Here is a 20,189-nt window from a genome sequence, read left to right as displayed (position 1 = left end):
TCCCTCCAACACACCTTTCAACAGGGCTCATATACAAACTCAAAAAGCCACTTGGCTACCCCAGTAACACCGTCTGACTCACCATCGAGTAGTGCCATGGGACTAGCACTCAACTACTAGGGGGTAATATTTAGTTCAAAGCCAAGGAAGTGGAAAGCGAGGAATCAAGAGGAAAAGTGCAAGGCAGAAAAACAAAAAAGCCGCCCTACAAGAGTGTTGGCTTGGAAGAAATCTAACAGCATGGGAACAACCACCAGGAGTACAAGATGAAACCATGGAAGCCACAAGAAGCCAAAAGAAAGAAGGCACACCTTTAAATATAAAGGCGCAGCCAAAAGCTCTGTAAAAGAGCGCTAGGCTCCCTCCTGTGCAATCTGTAACCATGAACGCGAAGTAGGAATAAACTAGGAAGAGAGGAGGACAATGGGAAAAAATGGCCTAGGCCACGTAAGGAAAAGGGGATATGGGATGACCACCCAAAAGGGGATAACAGGCGGCAGGACAAAGCTAGGAAGAGAGAAGGACAATGGGAAAAAAGGGCCTAGGCCATGACCGGCCATGTAAGAAAAAGGGAATAAGGGTATGACTGCCCAAAAGGGATTTAGGGTTTTGTATATAAAGTTCAAAAAGTGAATGAGAGCTGATTATTTTGGTGTGTGGCAGAGTAGACTCTTCTTCTTCTCTTCTTCTCTTCTCTTGCTTGCTTGCTTATGAGCGCTTGAGGAAGGGAGTGTGAGTGAGTGAGGGAGTGAGTGTTTGAGGGTGAGGGATCTTGGAGGTGAGGCCCTTCTCCATCTCCTCTCTTCTTCTTCTCTTCTCTTCTCTCATCTCGTGCATGGCCATGGAGGATGGAGCTTGAAGGAAGAGGCTTGAGGATGTTTGAACTTGCATCACAAATCGTAGAGCTATCGGAGTTCTTGAGAGAGGAAGCAACTCAATTGTGCATCAAGGTAAGCTCACTATACTCGTAGAGAGGGATAGTGTGTCAGCTATGTGAGAGGTAGTCATTAGTGCTTGCTTGAAACACTTGAACAATAAGCAGTCAGTGGGTCTTAGCGGTTGAGTTTGAGCTCGCCTCTACAATAGGCCTATCCTACTCTTCATTAAGACGTTTTTTCTTGTTTTTGCATTTCGTTCTGATTGATGGATTTTGCAAATTTAACTTTGTTTGATTTTTCGTGGTCAAATTTTCATCTTTTTCCATATGAATCCCCTATTTCCTACCAACTGTGACAAACACATTGTCTCTGCCATTCCCCTTGTCGTCATGCCCCATTTTACTTTTTATGGAATCTTCATTTGATGCCTGCATCTCTTTGTGTTAATTTTTTTGTATAATTTTTGCATTTTTGCCTCCTACATGTCGTATAACGGTCGGTTTCTGCCTCAATACATGTGCCTGTCTTTCATGGTATAGCATTCAGTTGTCTGGATTCTCACCCACCGCCCCTAGCTATTCCCATTGGTATAAAATTTTTAAGCCCTCGTCTATGTTTGCGCATGGGAGAGGGGGCATGCTCTACATATTTTTTTTTTCTATTTTGTTTAGAAAAACAAATAATTATAAAAATAATTATTCTTTAAAAAATAAAAAACTAACAAAATCATCACCCCATCCCTCCCCTCCTCTCTCTCTCCTTCTCTCTCTCTCTCTCTCTCTCTCTCTTTCCTCCCTCTTGTGTATTTCTCTTTTCCCTCTCTACCTCCTTCACCTCCCTCCCTCCCTTCTCCTTCTCCATTCTTCCCTCTTTCTTCCCTCCTCCCTCATCCACCCAACTCCCTCCTCTTCCCCTTCCCCACTGCCATTTGCAGGTTGCTGTCGTGCGCCACATTGTCACCGCCCCTCAGTTTCTGTGCTGTATGGCATGCACTCATCCCTCCTCGCCAATCAGGCAACCCTCGCCAACCCACCGCCTTGCACACAGTCCCGTGCGCCTGCCTGCTCTCTCTGGCACTCCCACTCGTTGCTCTGCATCCATTCCTACCTACTACCCTCCCTCCCCTACCCCGCCTCCCTCCTCACCACCCTTGCTACCCCCTACCCATCCCTGTCCTACCACCCGCCCACCATTAACCCCCCTCCTAAACCCTTACCCATTAACCTACCCACCCTTGCTACCCCACTACGAATCCTTTTCCTACCACCTGCCCACCATTAACCCCCCTCCTAAACCCTTACCCCATTAACCTGCCCACCCTTGCCCCCCCACCACATTAATCCTATCACCCCCCCTCCCCCCCCAACCACCACATTAATCCCCCCCCCCCAAAGCATTAATCTACATCATGCAACCGTTTGCATGTCGGCTACATCATGCCCGTTTGCATCCATGGTTTTAGTGTTCGTGAGAGTGTGTTCATGTTAGCAGTCATTCTTACTTGAGGACACACGTGTGCTTTTATCCATGTGGCAGCATGTTGGTTGCTATTCACACATAGTTCAAACCCGAATACATGCATTTTCGTATTTTTTAATTGGAAAAAAATTTAAAAATTAACAATTTTAAAAAATCATAAAAATTCAAAATAAATGATAAAAATTTACAAAAACTTAGCAAACTAAATCTCGATTTTTTTTTGAAAATTTTGATTAAGTGAATTAGTTGAAAATAAAAATAAAACATAATTAAAAACAAAAAAATCCATTAAAATAATAATAACTCAAAAAACTAAAAAAGACCAATATTTTTAAAAATTCTAGTAAATATTTATGATGATTTTTTTAACTTTTTCATGTTGATTATATATATATATACATATATATATATATATACATATATATATATATATATACATATATATATATATACATATATATATATATATATACATATATATATCTTACACACACACACACAAACAAAACAGTAAAAAGAAACAATACAAACAATAAAAACCAAACCACAAAAATCCAAATAAAATTAAGCAAAAATATAGAAAATAAAAAAGTAAAATAATATAAATAAAATACACTTGGTGTTGTGGTACTTTTCCTTATGTCGAACATTTTTTAGCCTTTGTTGTGGAGGAACTTCTTGTGGCCATTCCAAGTGGTTTCGTCCCCTTCTCGAGTCTTTTTCCTTTTCTCTTAAGAAAATAATGATATATATGTATGTGATGGTTACTTTCTTTTTGTTTGTTGGTGTAATATTTCCGCTCAAAAATATTATTGAACTTGACTCCCCGCACGCCACGTAAAACCTATGCAAGGTTATCTCCCACATCGAAATTATTGGCAGCTTAATTCGTACCCCACACGCACAAAAAAAATGAGGCCTCCACATTGAGCAATTGAGGCCGGGGTTTAAGACCGCATAGCCGCGGGGGAACACCCTTTTTAAAGGGGCAAATGGATAATAATTAAAATTTATGCAAATTTTTTTTCTAATTATCCCTTCCCCCAGCCGATGCATGGCTGGAGGAGAGGGAGTAGGAGAAGAACAAGTGAGGAGTACAGGGAGCTTGTAGAGGTGGAGATGCATGGGAGAAGAGGGAAGCATGGGGGGCTCCACGTGTGTTGAGTCTCTACCCCCCCTTAAGCACTATATAAACCCCCTTAGTCTTGAGTGAAGGGAAGAAAGAGGAGAATGCTGCTGTGTTGGGATAGGCCACGGTGCTGGAGACACCGCCGCGAGGAGGACGCCGCCCTCGTACACCGTAGCTGCCACCGATTGCAGCTCTACTGCCCGCTGGTCAAACTCCTACCACCATAATTACCCCCCCGTCATTAATCTTCCATTACCCTCCCTCTTCCACGTAAGCTTCTGAAGCACAAAAGCTTCCTTGGAAGCTTCTAGAAGGGGCTTCCTTAACCCCTGTTCCTAGGTGCCCTTCTCGATTTTTAAACCGGGCTCGTAAAGCTCCATTCCCACAAGCCTTTCCATAAGCCCCATTCCCGCAAGCCTCCCCGGGATTTTAAAGATCCGCGTTTAGATGAAGGAATTTCCTGCGTACGAGGGAGAAGGCAAATCTTGAGGCTGTTCGGAGAACGTGTAGAAGCGAGGGTAATTCACGGAGTTCAAATCATCAACGATGGCTCCCAAGAAGATGCAAGGCGCACCCGCGGGAGGTTCTTCCCTGAACTTACACTTTGACATCCCCACAGATCCACAAGCCCAGGTTCCACGATTTATTTCCACATAAAGAAATGCTTTAAGAATGTTTAATTCCATATGGGGAATGCATTTTACGCTTATCATTAATTCATGTAGTACTGATAAAAGTACATTTGTGAAAGTATCTCTGTAAACGATGGATAAGGATTGATGCATATCATGAAATTGGATCGTTTGCATCTCCAAAGTTATGAATGTAAATCTTACCCGCCCTATGAACTTAGTCGCAAATTGCCTTGTCGTGCATTTTCAAAGTGGAAGTCTAAAACGCATATTGCCTAGGGTTAAAGAGGAAATTGTTAAGTGCACGGCCGTGAAGGAAAAGAGTATCTTGCATTTAGTCAATAACTTTCTTGTTATGACTCGCATGGAAAGAGTTGTTAACTTTCATTGCACGACATGAAAATGAAACTATGGACATTGCAAGTTGCATGCAAAGATGTTTGTCGAACGGATTGAAGGTTGCATGTCACATGAACTTCATTAACGATGTTGTGTCTAAGGGTCGCATGTTACATATTTGTCATGCGTAAATTTCATTTCATCAAGTTGCATTTGGAAAAGATTGCATGGCTTATCAAAGCATGAAAATATAAAGCTTAGACAAAAGGGTTGTAGGCATGATTCTTTGATGTAAACCCTAGTAGGTTTCATGCAAGTTATCATTCATCGTGACTTTAGTAAGAAAAGTAAAGGGTTATTGCATACCATATAGAACATAGATGTAACAAATCATATACTTGCACGAAATGTGGTATCTAGCATCTATTTACACCTTTAGAACAAGGTTAGCATCCCTAGGAAAGGGTCGCCTTTGTCGCAAGACAAGTAGGTCAATTTATCTAAATCACCTAACCCGCAAGGGATTCGTATAGGCATAACTGGTCGATATGATAAATACCTCAAGTACTAGCAATATATTATCGTTCTTGGACGCCAAGTCGAAGCCCTCAAATCCAAAGGTCCTATCCACATTCACGGAATGTTTGGGTCAATTGGACGCTCATGCAAACAACGATCTAGGGTTTCTACCCTAAGGATCGTTCGACCTAATGCTAAAACTCGGATTGAGTTTGGAAACCCTAGGACTGAACGTCCTGGTACAATTAGGGTTGGGTTGGTAAGAAGACACCCCAAACCCTGCGTCTTGTCTAAACATAAATTCCTTGACCAGGAAATGCCGTTCAATGGGTGAAATGATCCCATGGGATAGATGCGACACTTGTGCAACGTTGCGCGGCCATGTGGTTTAATCACAAGATAGATTTGCCATTCCTTGGATTAAGGTTGGCAGGTTCTAATACAAGTATAACTTGCAAGAGGATGAGTAGTCATCCTGTTACATCACCTTCTTGTGGTAATTTGCCAAGATAAGGGAAGTTATGTATTTCTTGGTAAGCAAAGGATCAATCAAGCTAGACCGACATGGTCGCCAGGATTTACTGTTAATTTATGAAACCTAAGGTGTTGGTTAAGTTGGGTTAATAGGATATGGCCCTAACCCGAGGACAAAAGGGTGAACAAACAGACCCTTGGGGGATCTTGCCAAGTCGCAATTGATCCTGGGTCGAATGCTGGACGCATTCGGAGATAAGGATTCACTCCTTAGCAGTTGGCCAAATAAACGACCACTGGATTGATTGTGCTTGTAACAGTTTAGGAACATTGTTTGCATTGTTTGATCAAGGAACTAAAAGATGGAAGGTTAATTAATGCTTCAGGTTGAAGGCCTGAAGGCAGAGGCAGCATCAGTTACCCCCGACTATCTGCCTGACCCTAACCAAGGGGGTTGTTAGCCACGTCGCGAACGTGGACCGAACCCGCCGTGAGAGGTCTCTCCATTGAGCGCTACTTGGAGCATGAGGATGCTTGGGTGCCAGGGGGGGCTCTGGCCGTAAATCCCTTGCCTTCCGAGCCCTGCACAAGAGGCCATTGTGACTCGGGATTGGATCTCGAGGCCCGCATACTAGTCTACGGGCGGAATCTTGGATTAGTAATCCTTGTGGATTGCTGGATAGTCTTCGGGCGGATTATGGATTGCCTTCGGGTGGATTATGGATTAGCCTACGGGCTGGATTATATGATGTCTTCCAAAGATAAATAAGATCAATTGATGTAAAGGAACTCGTTTGACACTGTTTTTCTATGTCAAGTGCTAAGATTATGTGAAGGAACCAGTGTCTAACTGGCTACTTAAGGAAGTTGTTTTATGCGTGTCTAACTAAATGTGGTAGGTAATTAGACAACTAAAGAAACCTTGAGGAAAGTGTGGTGGATGTGGCCATGGGTCCGTCCTATGGATGGATGGTCCCAGTTGGCCGGGAACTTTTCTCAAATGAAATAGATAGCATGAAACTTTTCTCGAAGGGAATAAACAGCAGGTAACACTGACCTAGAGTTCAGGTTACTAGAATCCCGATTTATGCTGTTTTAGGGGAAACAGAATGGGACTATGCCTTATGGGCAGAGAGGTTGAGCTTCGCATCCCTCTCATTTTCCATTCTCCTTGAACCAAGTGCAGCATGAATCCGCTTCGACCCTGACATTCCTGCGTAAAGCAGTTCCCCTGGGGTTCGATGCTAGTCGCCGTTCTAGGAGTTTGACCGCTAGGAAAACCCTGATTCAGGTCATTCCTAAGTGGGAATGGCTGGAATACTTCCGCTACGTGGTAGTCTCGGGAAGACCTAGATCGCAAACCCCGTAACATTCCATGGGAGTGCCGGGCAGAGCTTTCTAGACTCTCTTCCCGATGGGCTGCTAAGACGTGTCCTGAAAGGGAACAAGTGGACACATTACAGTTGGGGACCAGTAATTAAGGCAAAATGTAAACAGTTACCCTATCATCCCAAGAAATGTTTTATTCCGAAAGGGCTATGCCCATATAAATATAATAAGAATTCTTTTTATCAATGTCTGATTGTGCATGGGAATTGATAAAAAGTTAAGTGGTTAGATTGCTTGATTGATAGTTGAAATGGATATGAAATATAAATTGTATCGATTAACGAGAAATAACGTTAAGAAACCTTTATCCAGGCAAAACCCTAGGTACAGAATCCCAGTTCGCCTCCTACATCAAGTACTGTTGTAATCCAGGAGAAGAAGTTTCTTCCCAAGCAGATTAAGCCACCCGAATTTGACAGGAGGGGCGGGTCCCGTCCAAGCAGATGTTGAAATTTGGATTGAATCCATGGAGGATTACTTTGAAGCAATCGGTACTGCACTCGCCAACCAAGCTATGCTCTCCAAGCTAAAGCTCACCAGTGAAGCCACGCTTTGGTGGAAGCAATGGTGCAGAGATCAAGGGATTGCGGAAGGATCCCTTACCTGGGAGAAGCTGAAGAAAGCCGTGCAGGGAAAATACTTACCACATGCGTATCGCATGCAAAAAATGAATGAGTTCTATGAGCTAAAACAGTTGGGACTCACTCTTGACACATACTACTCCAAATTTATCTCACTTCTTAAGTATCGAATCTATGTGCCCATCGGATCTACAAGACGCACTCATTCGAGTTGCCCCTATAATTTAGGAGGTGCAGGCTAGACCAAGAGGCAACAAAACTTGGTCTTATAATGACCCGAGCAGAGGAGCATTCAGGCCTCAAATGAAGAGAGTTCAAGGTCAGAATCAGGGACGAAGAAAGAAAGCAAGGACTAATAATGTCAACAACTTTGTCCCTACTCAAAACAATGGCCGAAACCTCTGTTGTTTCCACTGCAACGAGGCAATGTCCCAAGCTTGGAGGAGGACATCGCCAAGCACCTTTCAAAGGAACTAGCCATGATTAGGGAGCCGCTACCCAAGGCAGAGGAAGAACTGCCTGTGTTGCCAACAGGGAGATGTGCGAAGACGAAGAAGATCCGACCATGGAAGCAGAGCTTGAAAGGGCAACAGTCCATGCCGCTCTTCACAAGAAAGGGCCAAATCGCTAGTTCTCGGTGATTCAGACACCGTCGGACTATCAAGGTAAAAGTTTCAAGACCTTGATTGATTGTGGCAGTACACATTCCTTTATCTCACCAGCTTGTGCAAAAAGATTAGGAATAGCCACAATAGAAGTACCTATCTTGCTTGTGGAATTGGCAAATGGTCGTGAGGTTACTTGTACTAGGCAAACTGCTAAGGTGGAATTCTTTCTAGGACGAAAGGCGACTTCAGTCAAATTCAAAGTCATGAATTTAGGTATCCATGAGTGAGAGCGGAGTTTTGAGCTCGGGATGTGCCTAAAATTTGCCAAAAAATCCAAAATTTAGGGGAAAAATATTTAACATTGAAGGTGGCGGCTCCAGCTAGGACGATTTTAAGCACCAAGTGAAAGACGACTTTTAAAAGGCGCCTGAGCGACACTTGTGGATTTTTGATAACTTTTCAGATTGACATGTGGGTTGTCAGGAGTTGCCAGTCAATGCAGGAGGTCAAGCGAATGCCCAGAATTTTTCAGAGCTCGATTTGGATGCCGGACGAGGAAATGGTCACAAGATGGGCAAGATTTGATAAGGTGGACCAAAGTTTGGCCAAAGTGGGATGTGTCTTTTGGGAGATCATGATGGCTGCCTGCAAACAACCCCTGCAACCGACATTGGCCCTTGATTTCTCTCTGTTGGCTGGTCTTATCGCCTGTCTTCTCTCGTAGAATGATGGCTTACATGAAGAGAACCGGATTTATTCTTTCTCTCTCCTCCCTCTCTCTCCTTTAAAGGGTTGTTCCTGCATGCAAGAGGAAATGAAGAAAGTGAAGGAAAGCTTGTCCGGTTGGGACCGGATTGCTTCCAGGTCGATGTAGACATGAAGATTGCTGATTGTGAAGATGTTGGACATTGAATGAGGACTGATCCGCAGTCCTGCAGCAAAACCGAAATCCCGAAACACGACACCTAAGTGGTAATTCAATTTTTATGAAGAAAAAATGAGTTTTTATGCTATTTGATTGATGGAATATTGTTCCCATGGGCTGAATATTCATTATGATGTTGTTTTCTATGAGTCTCAACAGTTTATAATCTGAAAATCAAAAAATCATAAGTGATATGGCTGAAATTAATATTATAAAAATCGAAAAACACGCGTTTAAGGGGTAAAAATGGGATTTTTGCAAGATCAATTGGAAATATGAGACATAATGCCTACAAAACTTGAAATTTTGCTGTCAAGGAACCTAAGGGCCATAGACCACAATCAATCATAATTTTTAGTCATTTTTTTATTAAAGAAAATAGAGAAAAAATACCAAAAAATGGTGAAAATGGGGGAAAATTAGGAAATGGTAAAATGAAAATTCCAAAAAATTACATGTGTGTTTGTGCAGTGTATAATGATGGTAAAGCACGAGGTTGGCCTCAGTTTACCCTCGTTTCTATGTTTCTGTTCATGTTTATCACTTTCTTTATAAGGAAATACACATAAAACGACCTCTTCACCTATCAACGAATGCAAAACATTAAACGATAGGGTGAGAGGGGAGGTTGAGCATCAAAATATTAATTAAAATCTGGTTTATGTGTTGCATCATGCCTATAGGACGTTGTTTTAAAATAAAGAGAAAGGCAGCATGAGCGCAAAGCTCGGTGTCTTTGCTCTTTACATTACATAAACGCTAGCATGAAAATCATGAAAAGATTGGTTTCGCACGATGCACAATGCTGATTTTTTTCTGTTTGTGCACTAAACCATTCACATTATGCACTATGCATAGGTCATGGTATCAACGGAAAAGCTCCTGGATTGCATAGCAATTGTTTTCTTAGGAATTAGACCCACGATTGAGAGTGTAAGGTTATCCCTTGCCTTAGGATAGAGGGTCGGTTTCCTAAGGGACTGTTAAGTAAGGACACATGGTATATCTCCTGGATTCGAAATGAAGAGTGGAGTTTGTTTGTTTGTTTTATATGTTGAGCAGTGCATCAAGGGGCCAATCCCTACGATGTAAGAGAGCTGCAGTGGGGCCGTGGTGTTTCCACCGAGAGGTTGCCTCCATGTATGTGATTATCATGGAATTGCCAATGTGTATGGGTTCTCCCTCTAAGGAGTTTATAGAAAGGGAAACGTTGGACTACAAAACTATAAAAACTATAAATGCATAGATTAGGCTTTAGGGCAGTTTGTCCTTTAGCATTAGATTGCCGCTCCTGGTCTGCAAGGCCATGAGGGTGTGTTTGTTTGTCATGAGCATGAGGTCCGGCTAGTGCCATAGCCAGTGCCGACCCATTTTAGGTCCCATTAGTGGTGCGTTTGCCGCAAGCTACCAATAAGTGGTGGTTCTTGAATCCACGGTTTTTAGGGACCAAAAATTGGTTTATGTCCTCTGACAATGACCGTCAAGCCAAAATACAAAAAGCAGAATGTGTTGAGAGGACTAGATAGCGGTTGGAGATTGTAAGTCGCTATTCTCCTCAAAGAAGTAGCCCGATACGCATAAGAGGCAGTGGTCTTAGTAACCCAACTGCTGCGCATAGTCCTTTAGGTATAGGACGAAGCGTAAGTTCTTCCTCTCTTCCACCAAGTCAACCCACTTCAAGTGGGGGTGTGATCCCATCAGTTCAACCTCCTATTGTCAATCCGATTGTTGCCATGGCACAACCCATTGCAATTCTTACATGGACGTCGGATCTGCCAGCTTTAGGAGTGCCTTTGCCCATTTTTAATGGGTTAGCCGAAGAAGATACAGAGTTTCACATTTTTGAATTCCAAAGATTAATGTTTAATTATTGCATCCAAGATTAGGGACATCTTATGATGTTCTTTAATATGATGTTAAAAGGAAGGGTTGCGGTATAACACAATATTAGTGAGTTTGGGAATCTCCCAATTCCCATTTTTTGAATACTAAAAAGGTGGCACCCGGATAACATACCCATAAGTTTCTCAAAACCATATGATGTGACCTATCATTTGAAAGCACTTAAAAAATGGAATCTATTGAGCTATAGAGCGCTTGATTTGGAGTTATAGTGTTCAAGTTATGACAAATTCAAAGATTTGACCACATATCCCAAACTTATGGGAAATTCCCATATTCCCCAATATGGTGTTGTATGGTATCATAGCATAGAGACTGGAACCATAACCATAATCGACCAATTTTATACAGCTTTCCAAGAAGAATATGCCCCTGAAAGAGGTGGCCAATACTGGTTGCGTGTTTTGAATGTAACACGCCAAAACCCCCATGAGAATGTGAAAGCCTATGCCAAGAAGCTTAAGGAAGTGTTTTGTAAGTTACAAACTTACATTCCCATTTCTGCGACTGCCCAATTGCAGTACTTCTTGCAATTGAGCAATGTGGCTTTGGCTGATATAGACATTGCCATCGCGCGGGCAGAGGGAGTAAAGTCACGATTACAAATGGCCTACTCCTCTCGAATAAATCTTAATGTGGGTTTAGTACTTGGAGGCAATCTACCATTGATGAATGGAAGTCAAGGGATGCCTATGACTAACCCTAATGGGAGAGGAAGCATGGTTCAAAATGTACCTTTGCTGCCAGCTCCTCCCAGTGTGACTATGCCTATGGCTAGTCAGTTGGCTCCACCAAATGTTGGAGGCCAAGTTTCGAACCCTAATGTTGTTCCTATGAGTCAATAACCAATGCCCAATCAGATTGTTAGGCCAATGGAACGACGGATAGACGATCAAGGTTATGAGTCGAGTGCATCTAATGTCCTTGGCAAAGTTAAGGATATGATGAAGCACTACACTGACATGATTTCTGAACAATATCGGCAAATAGCTGTTGACATCAATTTCCTGAAGAAGCAGCAGAATCTGATAGGGAGTCAACGCCTTGAAGAGGGTAGACTCTCAAGATTCAGCTGTAAGTAGTGTGGCGGACAACATTTCCCTAGAAACTGTCCAAATGTTAAATGTGATATTGATATTCGTGGGGAGTCGGGCCACTTAGCCGCTACTTGTTGGAGTAAGATTAGTTTCCTCCAACAAGGGAGTAAACAGCCAGGTCCAGTTAATCATAAAACCTCCAGCAAAATGATGGACCAAGACAAATACTACAAAGGGGCAAGACCATTATAGAAGAGTTGCCATAAGGCAATGGAGTTAGCCTTATCGAGGCTGTACGAGTCAAAGACGCTGAAACCTCTAACCTAAGAGCCATGACAAGAGGCCAAAAGGCGAAAGAGGGTGATAAAGATAATGCAAAACCGGTCGAGGGAAATCCTAAGCAAGGGGATAAGGGGACGCAAGTCCTGAATCCTAGCATAGAAGGGGGACCTCTAAGGCCTGTTGACAAAAAATTTGATCCTAAGAAGGATGAGGAAGTGCCAAGAAAGAAGGCAAGAGCTAAAAAAGAAGCACCAAAGCCGGTCCGGAGACCGGTCCCGAGACCAAAAGAAAGAATGGTTTGGTGAGAAAAGAGAGCTTTGGCTACCTATCTTGATTTTGATTTAGCAAGTTCTCTTTGCGAAGTTAAACCAGATGTAAACCTCTTACAATTGATTAAATTATCTCCAGGAGTACGCAAGGAATTCAAGAAGATCCTGCGTATTGGGTATATTGTAGAACCTTTGGGCATAGCACGAGTAGGGGAAGATTGGTTTGATCATGCTGAAAAGAATTTCCCTAGGGTTCCTACATATGTGGATGGAATATTGGTAGAGCATGCTATTGTAGACACTAGGTCCTCCATCAATATCATGAGTTCAGAGTTGATGGAGAGGTTGGGTCTAGGCATTCAAAAAGATAGCTCCACCCTTCTTAAAATGGCTGATGATAGTCTAAGGAAACCAGAAGGTTGCGTTAAGTCCATGTTACAGTTGCAAGTGTAGAATGCTTCTTGGACTTTAGGGTAATAAGATTTGCAGGATGTCCTAGCTATCAAATGTTTCTAGGTAGGCCTTGGATCTTACGAACAGATTGTCAAGTTGATATACCCGCCGGTCGAGTGGTTCTAGGTAGAGGTGCTAATTGAGTGATAGTCGATGCTTACCATGAGTCTCCTCAGAGTGAGAGATCTCCTTTATCCTCTACTGAATTAGAAACAACAGATGACCCATCTAGTAGTGAGACATCATCTAGTGATGAATCTAAAGAGGGGTCCACTACAGAGGATATTTATTAGATTACCCTAAACGATCCGATAGAGCCGCACGACAGGATAAGAGATGCGGATGTGATTGAGTTAGACCTTGGCACGCTGAATGATTAGCGGCCAACTAAATTAGGTTCCATGCTCAGTTCAACAGAAAGGGAGGACTGTGTCCTTGATTCAAGAATTCCGCGACATTTTTGCTTGGAGTTATGATGAGCTGAGAGGTATTCCTCCCAGCCGCCTGGCTGTTCATACTATTCTTGTAAAAGAAGGCAGTCGTCCTGTACGTCAGAAGGTAAGGCGTATGCCTTTTGAATTGAGGGACGGGCTGTTTGAGGAGTTATAGAAGTTACGAAAAGTTGGTTTAATCTTCCCTGTACAGCACACGGAATGGTATTCACCAGTTGTTATCATAAAGAAGAAAAACAACCAGATCCGACTATGTGTAGATTTTAGAGAGCTGAATAAGCAGACGGTTAAGGATTACTACCCGTTGCCATTTATTGACCAGATTTTGGATCAATTAGCGGGTAGGGAAATATATTCGTTTATGGATTGCTTTGTGGGTTATAATTAGATGGCAATTGCAGAAGAGGACAAGTTGAAAACAACATTCATTACTGTCTCTGGTACTTTTGCGTACCATGTGATGGCTTTTGGTTTGTGCAATGCACCTGGATCATGGAAATGAACAGCAGACAAGACCTTTGGTGACATCTCCCCAGAGGAATCGGAAGTATTTATCGATGACCTAGGGGCAGCCACTGCAAATGAAAGGATGTTGATTATTCTAAGGAAGTGCTTTGAGCGTTGCAGATACTTTTGTATCGCTCTTAACCCACGGAAGTGTGTCTTTGGAGTTCCTTATGGGCTATTGCTAGGCCATGTGGCCAGTTCAGTAGGGATCGCAACAACTGACCATGAAAAGATCAAGGTTATAGTAGCTATGAGTCCACCACGCACTCCGAAAGAGGTACATAGTTTTTTGTCATCGATAGGGTACTATCAGAGGTTTATAAATGCCTTCGCAGAAAGGACGTTGCCATTAACGAACTTATTATCCTTTAGCTATCTATTTGAAAGGAGCGACCCTTGCAAGGTATCTTTCGAGGATGTGAAACAGGAGCTAATAAAAGCACCAGTTTTAAAAGCACCCAAAAGAGGCGAGGTATTTTACATATTTTCAGCAGCCACCATGCATAGTATAAGTTACTGTTTAGCCCAAATTTGGGAGGAAAAGTGGTATCATCCGATAGCTTTTGCTAGTCGAAAGTTGGGCATTTCAGAAATCAATTACACCTACATGGAGAGGTTGTGTCTTGTGATGGTCTTTGGGACTAAAAAGTTCAGGCACTATATCCTCTATGAGAAGGTAGTTTTCTATATGAAGGCAGAAGGGCTTAGATTGCTTATGAACAAGCTACAACCACCTGATCGTTTGGCAAAGTGGTTAATCACTTTGCAAGAGTTCGATTATGAGATTAAGAGTAAGCCACCGAGGTTGCAAGGAATTGTGGAATGCCTTGTGGATTTCGGGGAGCCGTAAGAGACTTTGATTGAAGGAAGTGATATTGAAGAAGTGTTTAAAATTGATACAACTTCTATCCCATCTTGGTATGCTGCTATTACGCATTATCTATCAATGGGAGAGACTGGAGCTGGTTTATCAAAATCCGAAAAGAGAAAAATCAAACATCAGGCTTTGAAGTTTTCCTTGATCGCACGAACACTATATCGGTAGGGTGTTGATGATATCTATCGCCGATGTGTGATGCACGACGACGTTCCTTTCATCTTGGAAGAGTGCCATGACTCTGCATGTGGAGGGCACTTCGCTAGATGGTTGACGACGCAGAAAGCTTTAAGAGCTGGATATTGGTGGCCGTCCATCTTCCAAGATTCCTTTGAGTATGTTAAGAGATGTGATACCTATCAAAGACATGACAGCAGAGAGAATAGGACGCCCACTTACGCATATCATGGCTATCCTTCCATTTGAGAAGTGGGGCATTGACTTTGTGGGTCCTATCACCCCATCCTCTACTACCCAGAAGAGGTACATTATAGTAGCAACTGATTATTTTACAAAATGGTCAGAAGCATGGGTGACGAGGCATGACAATGTAAAAGAGACTGCAAGTTTCCTTTTAGAGCAGATTATTTGCCGTTTCGGTCCACCGAAGGAATTAGTGTCGGACCATGGAACCCACTTTTTGAATAAGGTGATAAAAATCTTGACTGAAGCTTGGCAAATCAAGCATAATGAAACGACCCCTTATAATCCACAAGCCAATGGGCAAGTCGAAAGTACTAATAAGCAGCTTGTGGGTATCTTGTCTAAAATAGTCTTTGAGAAGAAACGAGACTGGGACAGGAAGTTGTATGTGGCAGTATGGGCGTATAATACAATGTTCAAGTGAGCTACCAGCCATAATCCATTTAAATTAGTTTATGGGGAAGAGTGTGTGTTACCCATGGAAATTGAGTTGCCAACCATACGGTTTGCAATTAATCACTCTTTGGGAGATGAGGATTCTCTCTTTGAACGTTTTATGACCATATCCCACCTGGATGAATTGAAATTGCAGAGCTTATTACACTAGGAGGTAGCTAAATGTCGGATGAAGTAGTTGCATGACCTTAAAGCAATGAAGTATACCTTTAAAAAAGGGCAATTAGTTCTATACTATGATGCACGTAGGGAGCTGTTTCCAGGGAAGCTAGAACCTAGATGGGATGGCCCCTACAAGATTGTGAGGATAGGAAAAAATAGGTCTACGGCTCTACTAGCTGATCTGCAGGGAGTAGAATTTAAAAATAAGGTTAATCTTAATAAGATTAAACCTTATTATTTCTAAGTATGCTAATATGGAAAAATGCATTGCAGGTCCATGTTGGGGCTAATTTGAGACCTGCAAAAGAGCTTAAAGCTGGTTGATGGGGCGGTTAATTCCTTATTTGGAGCACCCATATCTGGAGCAGAGATACCATCAATGGAAACTTATTTGGTGGAGCAAAGGATAAAAAGTGATTGAGCAAGAAGACATAACCTTTTTGTGGAAGATCCAAGTCTTTTGCCATCACTGCTTACGACTGTTGACAAGTATCCCTGTTGAGTTTAATGAAGAAGGTGGGATGGAGCCATCAGTTCATCCTCTCAACATGTTAAATTTCGACTATCATAATTACGAATAGAGGAGTTCATGATGGCAGGCTGTGTAAACCCATTGTGGACGTACACATTATATTTTCACGGAGCATCCAGGGGCCCTAATAAAAAAGGGAGTGTTGGAGTAGTAATCCAAGATCCCCGACGTAGAGTTACAATGAAGTTAGCTGCTTATCTCGGGGTAGGATTTACTAACAATATGGCGGAGTATAAAGCCTTGATTATGGGACTCCATATTGCCAAACAAGGTGGTATTCAGTGGTTGTTAGTGAAAGGGGATTCCTAGTTGATCTTAAATCAGCTAGATGGGACATACACATTGCGGAATCCCATCCTTTGTATGTATCATTGAATTGCGATGACCCTAGTACTTGAGGAGTTTGAGAGAGTATCTTTTCAGCTGATTCCACGATACTGGAATCAGTTTGTGGATTCACTGGCAAATCTTGCTTATGAAGAAGACCTTTTCGTTAACTGTGGTCCTAGTTTGGACATTGCTATCAATAATGAGACAGGACCCGGTCGCTTATAGGGAATTTTATCAGAGCATGCAATATATAGCCGACGATGGTTGATATGGGTGATGCAAAGAGTAGCCGAGACCAATCTACCATTATTATCTTGGACCCATAGGTTGATTAGAAAACATGTTATGCGTACGCCTCTTGCTATATATGCACGAGGGATGGGTCATAACCTTATGTATTTAGTTTAGGGCTGTGAGCCCTGTTTTTCCTCCTTGGAAAGGAGCATATTATTATATATCTGTACTATTTCGGGGAGGGATATGTATGTGCTATTTTGTTTGATTTCGTTAGGCCAAGAGGGCCAGTTTTGCAAGGTTTTAATGTTTTATTTCATTAGGCCAAGAGGGCCAGTTGTCTGTTTAGTATAGGTGCGATTAATGTTTTTTCTGTTTTAGTTCTGTGCTAGACAGATTCAAAGCAAAGCTTGGAAGGAGCCTTTGTTGTGCAGAAGCTTCTCGTGGCCCTATCCAGGTGATATCTCTCCTTTATAAGTACCGTGTTTTTATGCTATATGTGTCTGTGTGCTTGTAGGGGGTTTTCTTTTCTTGTTGGGGACCGGCGTCCAAGGCATGAAGTCCCAGGTTTAGGTTGGGTATGTCTGAGGGAGGTCTGAGTAGTCGTTGCCTCCTGTAAAGACATTGCCAGGCATCAAAAAACCTGTTTTAGAAGGTGTCCTAGTGACCCTGTTCTGCTAGCCTGCTAGGCAGCCATTCTAGGAGTTCTTGTTAGTTGTGAGGCAGTTAGAGAAGCTTGCCAAAAGAAAAATGATGATGATAGAGAGAAAAGAAACCTTGAATATCTCAAAGGGAATAAATATATACAAAGGTGTGTAAAAAGGGATTCTAACCCCTATAAAAATAGAAAAGAAAAGAAAGGAAAATTTATAAGCAGTTGATCATCGCCTTGCGAAGGCCTGGTAGGTTCCTGGGGACGAGTCAGGCCCGGGGCCGATGCCTTGTCTTCCTAGGAGTGGCGTCTTGCTGGAAAAGAAGAAAGTAAGGAAGGTTGGAGCGAAAATAAAAGTGAGTGTCAGAAAAGGATTAAGTGTCACCTTGCGAGGGCTTGGTAGGTTCTTGGGTATCGGGGCTGGACCTGAGGCCGATGCCCTGTTCTCCTTGGGTCACTACGCTCAGCTCCCTCCTTTTTACATGCCCGAGTAAGGAGAAATAAAAACCCTAAAAGAAGAAATGTGCTAAAAGAAAATACTTCTTGATCAGGCTATAGGAGTCCTCGCCTAGTAGGAGCTCCTGGTTGTGTTGTCCTTAGTTAGATAGGTAGTTCGGACCACCACTTAGGGCAACCTCTTTGATAGTTCTATTTAGTTTGGCCGTGTTGGAGCAGTCAGTTAGTGACTAGCTTCGGACCTTCTATCAGATTATGCTAGGCCTACTCCTTGTGGGTTTCATGCCTTGGTTTTTTCAGGGGGTAGGGTGAGTATTGTGTTGTGTTTTAGTATGTATCTATTTTGTATCAGCTTAATGCTTCCTTTGGTTGTTTTGTGTAGATCTATTGTGGGATTCGACGGGCTGAGTCGCCCTATCCCATGGTCGCCAATGAGAGCGGAGTTTTGAGCCCGGGATGTGCCTAAAATTTGCCAAAAAATCTGGAATTTAGGGAAAAATATTTAACATCGAAGGCGGCAGCTCCAGCTAGGACGATTTTAAGCACCAAGTGAAAGACGACTTTTAAAAGGCGCCAGAGCGACACTTGTGGATTTTTGATAAATTTTCAGACTGACGTGCGGATTGTCAAGAGTTGCCAGTCAATGCGGGAGGTCAAGCCAGACGCCCAGGATTTTTCAGAGCTCGATTTGGATGTCGGACGAGGAAATGGCCACAAGATGGGCAAGATTTGAAAAGGTGGACCAAAGTTTGGCCAAAGTGGGATGTGCCTTTTGGGAGCCTTGGACCCCCCCAAAATTTATGACCAAGAAAATGAAGATGAAAAAAATGTGACATTTCATGGAGAGGAGGACGTGAAGAACTGCGCCGAAAATTGCGCTCCATGGATGGAGGTCATGATGGCTGCCTGCAAACAACCCCTCCAATTGACATTGGCCCTTGATTTCTTTCTGTTGGCTAGTCTTATCACCTATCTTCGCTCGTAGAATGATGGCCTGTATGAAGAGAACCAGATTTAGTATTTCTCTCTCCTCCCTCTCTCTCCTTTAAAGGGATGTTCCTACATGCAAGAGGAAATGAAGAACGGTGAAGGAAAGTTTGTCCCGGATTGCTTCCGGGTCGATGTAGACATGAAGATTGCTGATTGTGAAGATGTTGGACATTGAATGAGGGCTGACCCGCAGTCCCGCAACAAAACTGAAATCCCGAAACACGACACCTAAGCGGTAATTCAATTTTTATGAAGAAAAAATGAGTTTTTATGCTATTTGATTGATGAAATATTGTTTGCATGGGCTTAATATTCATTATGATGTTGTTTTCTATGAGTTTCAATAGTTTATAATTTGAAAATCAGAAAATCATAAGTGGTATGGCTGAAATTAATGTTATAAAACCCGAAAAACACGCGTTTAAGGGGTAAAAATGGGGTTTTTGCAAGATAAATGGGAAATATGAGACATAATACCTACAAAACCTAAAATTTTGCTGTCAAGGAACCTAAGGGCCACAACCCACAATCAATCTTAATTTTTAGTCATTTTTTAATTGAAGAAATTAGAGAAAAAAATACCAAAAATGGTAAAAATGGATTTTAAATGGGGGAAAATTAGGAAACGATAAAAGAAAAATTCTAAAAAATTACATGTGTGTTTGTGCAGCGTATAATGATGGTAAAGCATGAGGTTGGTCTCGGTTTACCCTCGTTTCTATGTTTCCGTTCATGTTTATCGCTTTCTTTGTAAGGAAATACACATAAAACGACCTTTTCACCTATCAACGAATGCAAAACATTAAACGGTAGGGTAAGAGGGGAGGTTGAGCATCAAAATATAAATTAAAATCTGGTTTATGTGTTGCATCATGCCTATAGGATGTTGTTTTAAAATAAAGAGAAAGGCAGCATGAGCGTAAGGCTCGGTGTCTTTTCTCTAATTTGCATTACATAAACGCTAGCTTGGAAATCATGAAAAGATTGGTTTCGAACGATGCACAATGCTGATTTTCTTCTGTTTGTGCACTAAACTGTTCACATTATGCACTATGCATAGTTCATGGTATCAACGAAAAAGCTCCTGGACTGCATAGCAATTGTTTTCTTAGGAATTTGACCCACGATTGAGAGTGTAAGGTTATCCCTTGCCATAGGATGGAGGGTCGGTTTCCGAATGGACTATTAAGTAAGGACACATGGTATATCTCGTGGATTTGAA

The sequence above is a fragment of the Lygodium microphyllum genome, chromosome 4 (genome assembly GCF_053477565.2).
Source record: "Lygodium microphyllum isolate KBCC chromosome 4, Lygodium_microphyllum_v1.1.10, whole genome shotgun sequence".
Taxonomy (NCBI): domain Eukaryota; kingdom Viridiplantae; phylum Streptophyta; class Polypodiopsida; order Schizaeales; family Lygodiaceae; genus Lygodium; species Lygodium microphyllum.
Note: the sequence above shows the minus strand (reverse complement) of the source record.